The sequence below is a fragment of the Vigna angularis genome, chromosome 8 (assembly GCF_016808095.1).
Source record: "Vigna angularis cultivar LongXiaoDou No.4 chromosome 8, ASM1680809v1, whole genome shotgun sequence".
Lineage (NCBI taxonomy): Eukaryota > Viridiplantae > Streptophyta > Magnoliopsida > Fabales > Fabaceae > Vigna > Vigna angularis.
The window spans coordinates 10,212,510-10,225,264 of NC_068977.1; the positions used below are offsets into that span (position 1 = coordinate 10,212,510).

The window sequence follows — 12,755 nt, forward strand, 5'->3', positions numbered from 1 at the left end:
TAAGGCCCTACGAACTTGGGTGAAAGCTTCTTTGGACGAAGGGCTCTTCCCACTCCAGTGATTGGATTCAACCTGAGAAACACGTGATCTCCAGTAGCGAATTCTAAGGGTCTTCTTCTCTTATCAGCATAAGATTTCTGCCTGCTTTGAGACGTCTTCAATCGTTCTTGAATCAGTTTCACCTTCTCGGTTGTTTGCTGGATTAATTCTGGTCCTGTTAATACATTCTCTCCTTCTTGAAACCAACACAGTGGCGTTCGACATTTTCTTCCGTAGAGAGCTTCAAACGGTGCCATTCCTGTGCTTGCTTGAAAACTGTTGTTATACGTGAATTCTACGAGCGGCAGAACTTCATCCCATACTCCCATATGATCTAGGACGCACGTCCTCAATAAATCCTCGAGCGTCTGGATGGTTCGCTCATATTGGCCGTCCGTCTGAGGGTGATAGGCAGAACTCATTTGCAACTTGCTTCCCAATTCTCCTTGCAACGATTGCCAAAAACGAGATGTGAATCTCGTGTCTCGGTCTGAAATGATGCTTGAAGGAACTCCATGCAACCGAACAATCTCTTTTACGTACAGTTTGGCCAAGTTTGTCATTGACATCTTTAGGTTGACTGCTAGGAAGTGGGCGCTCTTAGTTAATCTATCCACAATCACCCAAACTGAATCATGGTTTCTGACCGTGCGTGGCAGATGGGTCACGAAATCCATGGAAATGCTATCCCACTTCCATTCTGGAATCTCCAATGGCTGCAGCAACCCACCTGGTCTTTGGTGTTCGGCCTTTGCACGTTGACAAGTTAAACAAGACGCTACAAAACGTGCAATGTCACTCTTCATTCCAGGCCACCAGAATAATAAACGGAGGTCCTGATACATCTTAGTCATGCCCGGATGCATGCTAAGACGGTTGTGATGTCCTTCCTCCAGGATGATTCTCTTCAATTCGCCGTCGTTTGGAACGCACGTTCTATCCATATAGCGCAGTAAATCGTCCGTTCCAATATTGAATCCCTTAGCCTGATCTGTGCCGAGCGTACTCAATATCTTTGCCAATTCCTCATCTTCACGCTGTTTCACTTTGATCCGATCAAACACATCACTGGAAAGTCTAAGGTTACAACATCTAATCACGTTCGCTCCTAAATCGAACTGTAACCTTAGATCTCTAAAACTTTCTACCAAGCTCAGCTCTTTCACCATCATTGCCGAGACCCTTACTGCCTTCCTACTCAAGGCGTCTGCTACTACATTAGCCTTTCCCGGGTGATACAACAGCTCAAACTCATAATCTTTCAAAAATTCGAGCCACCTCCTTTGCCTCATATTCAATTCCTTTTGATCAAAGAGGTACTTGAGACTCTTGTGATCACTAAAGACTTGAAACGTTGCTCCATACAGATGATGCCTCCAAATCTTAAGTGCAAACACGACCGCTGCCAACTCTAAGTCGTGTGTGGGGTAATTCTTCTCGTGGATCTTCAACTGCCTAGAAGCGTAAGCCACCACCTTCCTCTCTTGCATCAATACGCAGCCCAAACCTTGATACGACGCATCACAATACACTTCAAAAGGTTTGGCCGTGTCTGGAATGATCAACACTGGGGCGCTCGTTAACTTCTTCTTCAATTCCCGGAAGCTCTCCTCACAACGATCGGTCCACGCGAACGGCTGGTCTTTCCTGGTGAGGTACGTCAGAGGGGCTACTATCTTAGAGAATCCCTCAATGAATCGCCTATAGTAGCCCGCAAGCCCCACGAAGCTTCTAACCTCTGTGACCGAACGTGGGCTCTCCCAATCCAGTACTGCTTTCACCTTGGCTGGATCCACCGAAATGCCACCAGCAGAAACAACGTGCCCCAAAAATTGGATTTCCTTCATCCAGAATTCACACTTCGAACGCTTGGCATACAATTCTTTTCCCCTCAACACGCTTAAGACGATCCTCAAGTGGTCTTCATGTTCGTCAAAGTTCTTGGAGTAAATGAGGATGTCATCAATGAACACTACTACAAATTTGTCAAGGTACGGCCTAAAAATTCTGTTCATGTAGTCCATGAAGATTGCAGGTGCGTTCGTCACTCCAAAGGGCATCACCACGTATTCATAATGACCATAACGAGACCGAAATGCAGTCTTATGAATATCTCCCTCCTTCACTCTAATCTGATGATAGCCCGAACGCAGATCAATCTTTGAAAACACGCACGCACCTTGCAACTGATCCAGTAGGTCGTCTATCCTTGGAAGTGGATACTTGTTCTTGATGGTCAGCTTATTAAGTTGCCTATAATCAATGCAGAGCCGAGAGCTGCCATCCTTCTTCTTGACCAACAACACAGGTGCTCCCCATGGTGAAACGCTCGGCCTGATGAACTTCTTATCCATCAATTCTTCAATCTGCATTTTTAGCTCGGCCAACTCGGCTGGTGCCATCCTATAAGGTTGAACCGAGATGGGTGCAGCAGTTGTCACCAGGTCGATTGTGAATTCGACCTCACGAACGGGAGGTAGACCAGGGACTTCATCCGGAAAGACGTCCGGAAAGTCATCCACTACCGTTCGTCCTCCACTGCTCTCATCAATGAGCGAACGCTCCACTTCGTTGTCTTCATACGTCATGATCAGAAAGCAGCTCGCTCCTTCCATGATGTCTTCCTTCAACTGACCGCAATCAACAGATAACTCCTCCTCTTCTTCACCTGGGAAGACTAACTCCTTCTTCCCACAATCAATGAGAATCTGATTGGTAGCCAACCAATCCATCCCCAAAATTACTTCTAAGTCTTGAAGGGGTAAACAAATGAGATTAACCTTAAATCTACGCCCCTCAACTTCTATCGAACATCTTACACAAACTGTAGACGTCTTGATCCCACCAGCCGCTGGGGTTGACACCACCAAGTCGAACTGTAATTCACTCTCCACTAACCCCAGTTCCTCAACGCACTCCTTCGAGATGAAGGAATGAGTTGCCCCCGAATCATACAGTACACCGCAAGGCTTTCCATACAATAAGCAAGTGCTGGTGATGAGTGTACCTGAACGAGCAGCTTCAGCACCCGTGATTGCATACACTCTCCCTGTTGCTTGCGCACGTCCACCTGTGACTTGCTTCACCCGTCAGCAAGTATTCGGTAAATGTTAAGCGGTTGTCATCCGGACACCTCTTAGCATTATAAATGCGCTCCATATCTCTGAGCCACTAATCCGCTTCATCCGGAAGACCCTTCCCATTGAACTTGGCCGGATGGTGTTGGAGAAAACTCTCCAAACTCCATTCAGTGGTAGGCGGAGCAGCGTTAGAAGAGGACGCTCCAGCCGTGCCTCTGGTTGCAGCCAATATCTCCATTAACTGCCGCTGCGTTGCCTTAGAGTTGGATCGAGAAGCTTCCAGACTCTGCATAGCTGCCTGATTTTGTTGCATCAGGGTAGCATTCTGTTCCATAAGGGTGGTATTTTGCTGCTGAAGTCTGTCGATCACCGTCTCCAACAACCGAGCGTTGTTGGACGTATCCGGTTCGTTGGGCTGGGGTGGCGGAGGAAGTCTAGGTGCCATGTGATTCTCTGGACACAGAGAAACGTACGTTAGTTATGTTCAAGAGTTAAATAATTTCATAACTCATTAAACACAATACAAGCACACAACGAAAACATAGTGTACTCATAACCCTACTTGTCCTTAAAAGAACAAAACTGCTCTGATACCACTAATGTAACATCCCAATAAATAGTAATTACCATTAATTAGAATTAATTACAATTAACAGTAAACAGTCTTTACAACTAACAGAGATCAAAAGCCGAACGGCTGGAATATTAGCGTTACAATAATCAAGTCCAAAAACAGCGAACGCTAACAACGAACGGTTTACAAAATAAATAACCGAACGTCCCCAAAGACTAAACCGATAACCCAAAGACTAAAACCTAACGAGCGTACTAAGGCTCGGCTTTAACCTCCACTTCAACTAGGTTGGCGTCCTCCAAATTTTCTTCTTCCAGCATATCTTCAAGTGGCGCCTCTCCATCTGCTCACATCCACAACGGATGATCATTGCATTGACAAGACGGACGTACATAACCAATAGACAACACAAGGAATTTCAAGGGTAAGCTTAGGTAATTTAATTCATACATTTCACATACAATTTAACATCAGAAATTAACACACAAGACATACATCAATGAATCAAAATAGAATAAATTATCCAACTCTCATAAATGACGACCGTCCGGACTGTATGAATCCAAGTAACCGCAGGCGTTCGTGCACCCGGGTGATGTAGTAACTGGAACCATCCATCAGCTGCCACCCGAGGTTAACCCTATCAGCCTCAAAGTACTCAATAGGGCTAGGGTCTCCTGCCATTCCCACACATGACCTACTCCCCTCTACATGAGGACGAGCACTCACGGAATATCAGGATGATCAGCCATCAGCGATTTTACCATGGTCATACTACACAATTCATCATATTCAAATCAGAGAGACGTTCCTCCTTGGAACGCTCGTTCAAATTCCAAAAATCATAATTTCATCTCATATATGGTTCGCACATTTTATAATTCCCACAACATCACGTTTTCAATCTTAGTTACACTTCTCTAAAAAGACGAACGTTAATTAACTGTATGGACGAACGCTATTTGAGATCAGGACGAACGCTATTTAAAAATCAGGACGAACGCTATTTAAAATCAATAATTATTCAATTAGTACGAACGTTTGATAGGAGACCTTGCGCGATTTAGAACGGACGCTCATTATAAGGCCGAGCACTATTTCGGACGAACGCTTGGTAGAATACCGTGCGCCGTTTAAGACGAATGTTCGACATAAGGCCGAACGCTTATCAAAGACGAACGCTCGACAGAAGGTCGAACGCTATCAAAGACGAACGCTCGACAGAAGGTCGAACGCTATCAAAGACGAACGCTCGACATAAGGGCGAGCGCTACTTATCAAGGACGAACGCTCGACATAAGGACGAGCGCTACTTATCATTTATCTTTTTGAACGAGCGTTCGGTCTAAGACCGAACGCCACTTAGGACGAACGCTCAAATAGCATTTGAAATAGGGACGCTCGTTCTAAGACAGAATCCTTTCCAAATGAAAGAATTTCATTCTAAATCAATTTTAGAGAAACCGAACGGTATATGACCGTACAAGGACGAGCGTATTTTATCAGGCAGAGAACATGATATTTTCCAGATTTTTCAGTTTACAATAACTTTACAGTTTTCATACGATTCATAACTTATAATTTCTCTCCACCATAAATCTCATACATTACAAAATTCATATTATCATCCCAAACCATACAGAAACTTAATCATATTCCAAATCATACATTTCATTCTCAGCATACAGTTCAAACAATATTCATCACATACATCCAGTGCAACCATGCTCGTTCATGTATAACTAAACATCAAATATTTCATGCATTTCAGACATCCAGTACACTTCATTGCTTTCATACACATCAAACAAGTATTAAATTAAATTACTAAAGCTTCCCTTACCTGGTCTAGCAGTGCACTTCCAGTTGCTAGGGTTTCACTCGTTCTCTCACAGCTTTCTATCCAAGGAGTTACTCAACAACTTTCACTAAATCTAACATACCAAAAATCGTAAATAGATCAGACCTCTAACCCATGCATGCAACCAGAATTTGGTTCGCAGAAAAAAAAGGGGAGAACGTTCAGGGACGAGAACTTACCAGTCACCAAATCCTAATGTGTTCGGTTCAAATGAAAGCTCACGACACCGTGAACGATCCTACGGTTTCTGAAATGGAAACAGAGATGGTGATGGTGAGTTATCTTAGAGAGAAGATGAAAGATTTTAGAGAGAAGTTGGAGAAGAGAAATGGCCAGGGTTTCGTAAGGAAGAAGGTGAATGCAGAATTGATGGAAAGTGTTTTTCAGAGAAATCATTTCTCTCCCACGTCAAACGGCCATGCATTCACGTGCTGCCACCTGGTTTCCACTACAGCTTTTAGAAGCTTCTGACGTGACAGATGGCGTCAGCGCATGCAGAGGGTGATTTCCCTTCCCACACAGGACGAACGTCCGTTCTCATCATGCCACTTGTTTTCCACTAACGTTTTTTTTGGAACGTTCCCTCAGTGACACATGGCAGGCGCATGCAGTGTGGGTTTTGACGTGGCAAGGTGTAATAAATGGTGATCAGAGTGTGGATTTAAGTGCTTAATTATTCAGGTTCTCACACTTTGAGGTAAGGGTTTTCTAATTTTTTCTTTTGTAGTTTTACCTTTTTAGTAGTTGGGGTGATAGATTGTATAACAGTTAGTTTTTGGAAATTTTATGTCTATTCTCTGCATGTGAAGTTCGAATGTTTTTATTAAGGCAGTTTGGATACAATGTGGGTTGTTATAATTTTGGTTCGAGCCAGATAAGGGTCTATATTTGTTCTCTGGTTGAATCTGAGTGTGGATACATTTATTTATTGCTTTGAAAGTTAATTTGTGTTTCAAAAAATTACAATCCATGATATGCCCAGTTTTGACAAAATCAGTACGTTTAAAAGTTTACAAGGGAAGGTTGTCTTCATTAGGGATGATGATAATAATGTTAAATTTTGTGCCTGTGATTAATAAGATATTTGTTATATTAGATGCATGTTCATATATATTATGTTGTTAATAAAATAGGCTCTTGTTTTTCTTTCACCTGTAGGATTGTACAGTAACCAAAATCATGTCAAGTTTCCTCACTTTTGTAGCTTGTAAGTTTGTTGTTTTAAACCATGAATAGTGTAATAGTTTGAATGTGACATTAACTAAAAAAAGTAAAACATGTTAAGGAAGATTAACTATGAAACCTCCCACAAGTTCCATTGCTTGCTTATCAGTGGAACTTCCAATGTCTATGGCACAATGCGGATGATAAAGTTCGAATCTGTAAGAATACTCATAATGAAGTGTTTTCGGTTGAGAAAGGTCATATTTTAAATGTCTCTGTTAAGTCCATAGAAAGTTGTAATTGACTCAACCTAATCACATTTTCCTACACTAAATCTTGGCTGAAATTTTGAAGGTGATTTAAGCTAAAGTTCATTTTATGGATTTACATTATCTTTGTTTTTGATTAAATTCATCACTTTCACGATCATCACAATAAATGATTCCTTATCTTATAAAAAAAATTAAAAGAGTATTTTAGGATTAAAGTAATTGTGCTAATTAATAGTATAAGAAAAACCAAAAAAGAAGTTGGATTGGAAGGACCATGGTTTTAAGCCAATATGAGCAAAGTGGTTGTTAATGATGAAGACAGGGCATAAATGATGGTTGTGGTCATGGGCAGACCTAGACAATAACCCTGCAAGTACTACTACCCTTACAACCCTTTCTTTTTTCCAAAAGCTCATACACTTTTTTACATGCCCTCTGAAGTTGATAGAGACTGAAAAATTGCCTAATTATATTACATTTATTTGATTAATGGAAATACTAATAGCTTCACCTTACACTCTAGTCCTCCTCAATTATTTTTTGCAGTAATAAAATCACATTTTGAACTTTACTATAGCCCTCTATCTCACATCATCAACATACAAATCTCTCCAACAAAACTTACTTATTTATATCTATCTCACATCATCAACATACAAATCTCTTCAACAAAACTTACTTATTTCTATAGAATTGAAGTTTCACATGTCCACCAAAGTATAAGCAGATCAAGCTCTTGCTATCATACTAACATTTGCTGAACCATAAAAGATTGCATATAATTTAAAGAACACAACACAAACTTCTTCAGACAAATATATGGAACTTGGGACTACATCCTTTTCTTCATTATATGGCAACAGGGTATATTCATTTTGCAGGTATCATATACATAGTTAAATGATAAGAAAAACAAAAACTATGCATTATGGTTTGTAACTCAGCTTATTCTTTTTAATACATTCTGCAAAATCTATTTTTCAAACTACATGCAGTTCTATATTTGTTTTCCTTTTAGAATGAAGGTGAACTTGCTGGTGTATTGGTTAAGACCGTGTTAGTGTGTAATAACTTTCAATTTTGTGGTGGGTACTATTGGTTATAAACATAATAGTGTGAATACTGGTGTATGTGCTCACTGATGTCATATGATGGGTTTTATAAATATTTATGTTTTTCTTGGCTAAAGACGTGTTGTAACTATTATATAATCACAGTTCCACTTTATGCATGCATTAGTTAAATACATATTATTTTACCAATACATGAAACTGAACTTGTCACTCTCATTATACAATGATGTTGATTGTGTTTTGAAAAATGTGTAGGATATAGTGATATGGACAAACTAATGCAATCTCTAAAGTCACACCCTGCACTTTTATTTTCACTTTTCAATCAATTCTCTTCTCAGTCTCTGAGTAAAAGGTTTATGTATATGTTTATTTCAATATGATTTATGATAAAAGGATTTTAAGTGTAATATTAAACAAGAGTATTGTTATTGCAGGAACAATTACAAGTTGTGCAACAACAGATGATTTGTCAGTGGGTATTACACGAAGATAATGTTCATCGCAGTAGGGTATTGAAGAAATGTGGGATGCTTTAGGCATTGATTAATTCATGAAGTAGGACAACATGACCAAGTTGAATACATTGAAGTACGGGAACACATATTGAACATAATGTACATATTTTAGGTTGTTTAGTTTCTGTAATGAAGAATATGTTGTACTGTTTAATGTTTATGAATTTTATGATTGATTATAAAATGCTTTCTGGATGAAAATTTAAGTTTGGTTATTCATAAAAGTTTGGATGGCAACCATATTGATGAAATCTATCCTAAGAAATGTGATAATTGATATTGAATTAAACCACTTTTATTGTTGTACAGAACCTCTTTAAAAAATAACCATGTAGAACTTAGTAGGAAATCACTTACTGCACCTAAAAAATGTGATCATTGTATTGAATTAAATTACTTTTATTGTTGTACAGAACCTCTTTCAGAAATAACCACATAGGACTTAGTACATAACCACTTACTGCACCTAAGAAATGAATGATTGATATTCAATTAAATCACTTCTATTTCTTGTACAAAACTTCTTTCATAAATAACCACATAAAACATAGTAGATAACCATTTACTGCACCTAAGAAATGTGATCATTCATATTGAATTAAACCAGGTTTTGTGTTGTACATAACCTCTTTCAGAAATAACCACATAGAACGTAGTAGATAACCACTTATTGCACCTAAAAAATGTGATCATTGATATTGAATTAAACTACCTTTATTGTTGTACATAACCTCTTTCAGAAATAATTACATAGGACTTAGTACATAACCACTTATTGCACCTAATAAGAAATGAATGATTGATATTCAATTAAACCACTTTTATTTCTTGTACAAAACATCTTTCATAAATAACCACATAGGACTTAGTAGATAACCACTTACTGTACCTAAGAAATGTGATCATTCATATTCAATTAAACCACTTTTATTGTTATACATAACCCCTTTCAGAAATAACCACAAAAGACCTAGTAGATAACCACTTACTGCACATAAGAAAAGTGATTATTGATATTGAATTAAACAACTTTTATTATTGTACAGAACCTCTTTCTAAAATAACTATATAGGACTTAGTAGATAGTCACTTACTTCACTTAAGAAATGACGTGATTTATATTGAATTAAACCACTTCTATTTGTGTACAAAACCTCTTTCATAAATAACCACATACAACTTAGTAGATAACCACTTACTGCACCTAAGAAATGTGATGATGATATTGAATTAAACCACCTTTATTGTTGTACATAACCTCTTTCACAAATAACCACATAGAAACTAGTAGATAACCACTTACTACACCCAAGATATTGATATGGATATTGAATGAAAAAACCACTTACTACAGGAAAAAAATCAAATGTTTAACTGCATTGACTTAAAAACTTTTTTAGTTATTGTTTATCTGTAATGAAGCACATGGTTAATTGAATTGGCATTATGAACAAAAAGAAGATAAAGAATAATGTATTCCCAGATCAAATTCATTGAACCTGGAAAATGAACAACTGAATAACAATTACAAATGGATCATATATTCAACCTTCCTTCATAAAAAAATACAACAGTTAACATCATTCAAATTTACAATTTACAATATACTTTCAAAATTCTTCTCAGAATTGGACTTCTGAAAATCATCACCTTCCATCTCTATTTCTTTCTTAGAATTTGAAACCAGAACAGATGAAACTACTAGCTCATAATCTTCATGTGAATTACTGGTCCCAAAATCATCAACTACCATGTCATAATCTTTATTTGAATGTGAGTTCCCAACATGAGCAGCCCCTTGCCTCTTCTGTGCAACAAACATTTGTAGCTTCTCAACCATTTTCTCAAGCTCGACAATGGTCGCCTCTTGGTCAACAATGATAACAAGCAAAACTTCATTTTCTGCAACAATATCAGCCATAACAGATTTAAATGGAACACATATATAGACACATCTCTCACAACAAAATCACATTCAAAAACCATATATAATTACACTGAATGTTCACATTATAGCTATATAAACACTTAATCTGATTGGTTTAGAATCTTAGGATAAAGCAGCTTTACTCACTTCTGGTATTTCAATTTCCTACCGTCCTTAGCCTAAACAGATAGGTACGGTTATGAATTGCTAACTTTGTTATAAGATTCCACTTATAATATAGGCAATGTTACCAAACATAACTAGGCATGCAAATTCTTTTTAAGAAAACAAAATAAAAGAATCAAGGGTTTGTAAGAGGATAACAAGAAATAACATTGATATCAAAAGAGACAAATGACATAAGTTTGCTTCATTCACAACAATACAAGATCAAAGAAAGATCTCCAAAATTCCATATTTATTCTATAGAAAGTCAAATCCGCTAGACAAGATCCAAGTTTTAAAGCGTACATAGCATAACAATCTTCTAAACAAATGACACATGTTGAAAATTGGCCTATCCAACTTAATAGATTAACCCTATCAAGGAAGGCCACAGTGAATTTTTTTCATTGTTGTATAATATTACTTCAAAAGGTAATGAAATGAAAGGAAGTTTGGCTTTAGTTCAATTTAGCAAACTAAACAAAGATATGTATTAACAATTGACTCAGGATCCTTTTGTAGGTCTGAAGTTGTTCAATAGAAGAAAAAAATTGGGAAACCTACTAGAAGGGAGAAATTCTCATATGCTCTTATTTCAGGGTTCCCAGTGAAAATGATTCAGAAAGTATGCAGTAAAACAAGAATATTTTACAATACTACATTTAAAAGGAAGGTTAATTATATTTTCCAACACTAAGTGCCCATGTGGGAATATCTTTTTTATTATTTTCATAAGCTCTCTTAAAAAAGTGCCCAGGGGATTTGAAACACCAACAGAAACACCCCTTTTAAATGATATGATACTGGTCTCCCTTGGATGATGTTATTTAACTTATGCAGCAATTTGTATGGAGGATTTGTCAGGAATATTATAAAAAAATTATGTAGAGAATGTATGTATTTGTACGATGAAATTCAAACTAAGGGAAGCCAATTTGATAATCCTAGACTAAATGCAGCTTTTATGAATGTTTTGATTGAAGGTCCTTTTACAACATTTCATTGTTCATTTGTGAAGAAAAGACACTTTATTTGTTGCCAATCCCAGCCTGCCTTAGTTTCAATCACAATGAGGAGTGCCATAATTACAATTTTAAGGATGACGGTTTAGCCTTGCATCAAATAGATATTGACTTAAATAGAGCTTATAATGTTTTGATAGTCTTTATTAATAATCTGATTTTGGGGAATTAAGTCAAACCCTAAACCCGAATCTATGAGTTTGCTTTGTATCTCAGAAAAATGAACTTCAGATTTCACTTTCCATTCCTTCTCATCTGTCCACCTTGTTGAAGTTATTTCCATCACACACCAACAAATTCTAGCATCATCTGACAACCTATAGTATTAATAACTATAAAGCATAAAGTAATTTATGTATGTATTCCTTTGTTTCCTTATCATTGGTCCAATTCTTCCCATCCAAATTACCCTTTTTGGAACTTAACAAAAGTTGCTAAGTAACAGCTTTCAATAGAATTAATGTAACCACAATAATTTTATTTTAGTTACGAAAGAAATGGTATATACATACATGAAGAAAACAAATCAGTAAGTGTGATGAACAAAATGCATTTGAACATGAAGGGAAAACTGTGCAAACATCAGAGTGAATAATCAATAAAAAAAAGATGTTGAAGGGGTTTAAAATATAAAAGGAAAAAAAATTTGGACCATTCCTCAAACCTTCTTCTCTTAGTGCCTCTCACTCACCACCGATCTCGTTTACTGTTCTCCCTACCGCAACTCTCCCTCTCACGACCTTGACCCCTTTAGTGTAGGGTTTACGAAAATAAAGCAAAAAAAATGAAAAGATAAAGAAATGATGAGAAAAGAATCGCGTTCTATCAGCCCAACCTTAGCACAACACGAACAATTGCTCTTCGGTGTTCTCGCGTTCTCTATCAGCCCCAACCCTAGCACAACACGAACACTTCTTCAGTCTTCTTGCGTTCTCCATCGTGCCAACCTTGGCACAACACTTCCTCTTCGAAAATGAAATGGTGCAAAAGTGAATGACAAAATGAGTCAAATGAAATCAGATACAGCAAAGTGAAATAAGAGAGAGAAAGACTTTACTAA

At 37.6% G+C, this 12,755-nt stretch overlaps 1 long non-coding RNA gene across 1 annotated transcript; it reads right to left on the reverse strand.

Moving 5' to 3' along the window:
• Positions 1–10,043: 10,043 nt before the first annotated feature.
• Positions 10,044–12,755, reverse strand: LOC108344897 (uncharacterized). Its single transcript, XR_001833593.2, has 2 exons — positions 12,531–12,755; positions 10,044–10,483 (listed from the first exon to the last, which is right to left on the reverse strand). It is a non-coding gene; the product is annotated as an uncharacterized LOC108344897 (long non-coding RNA).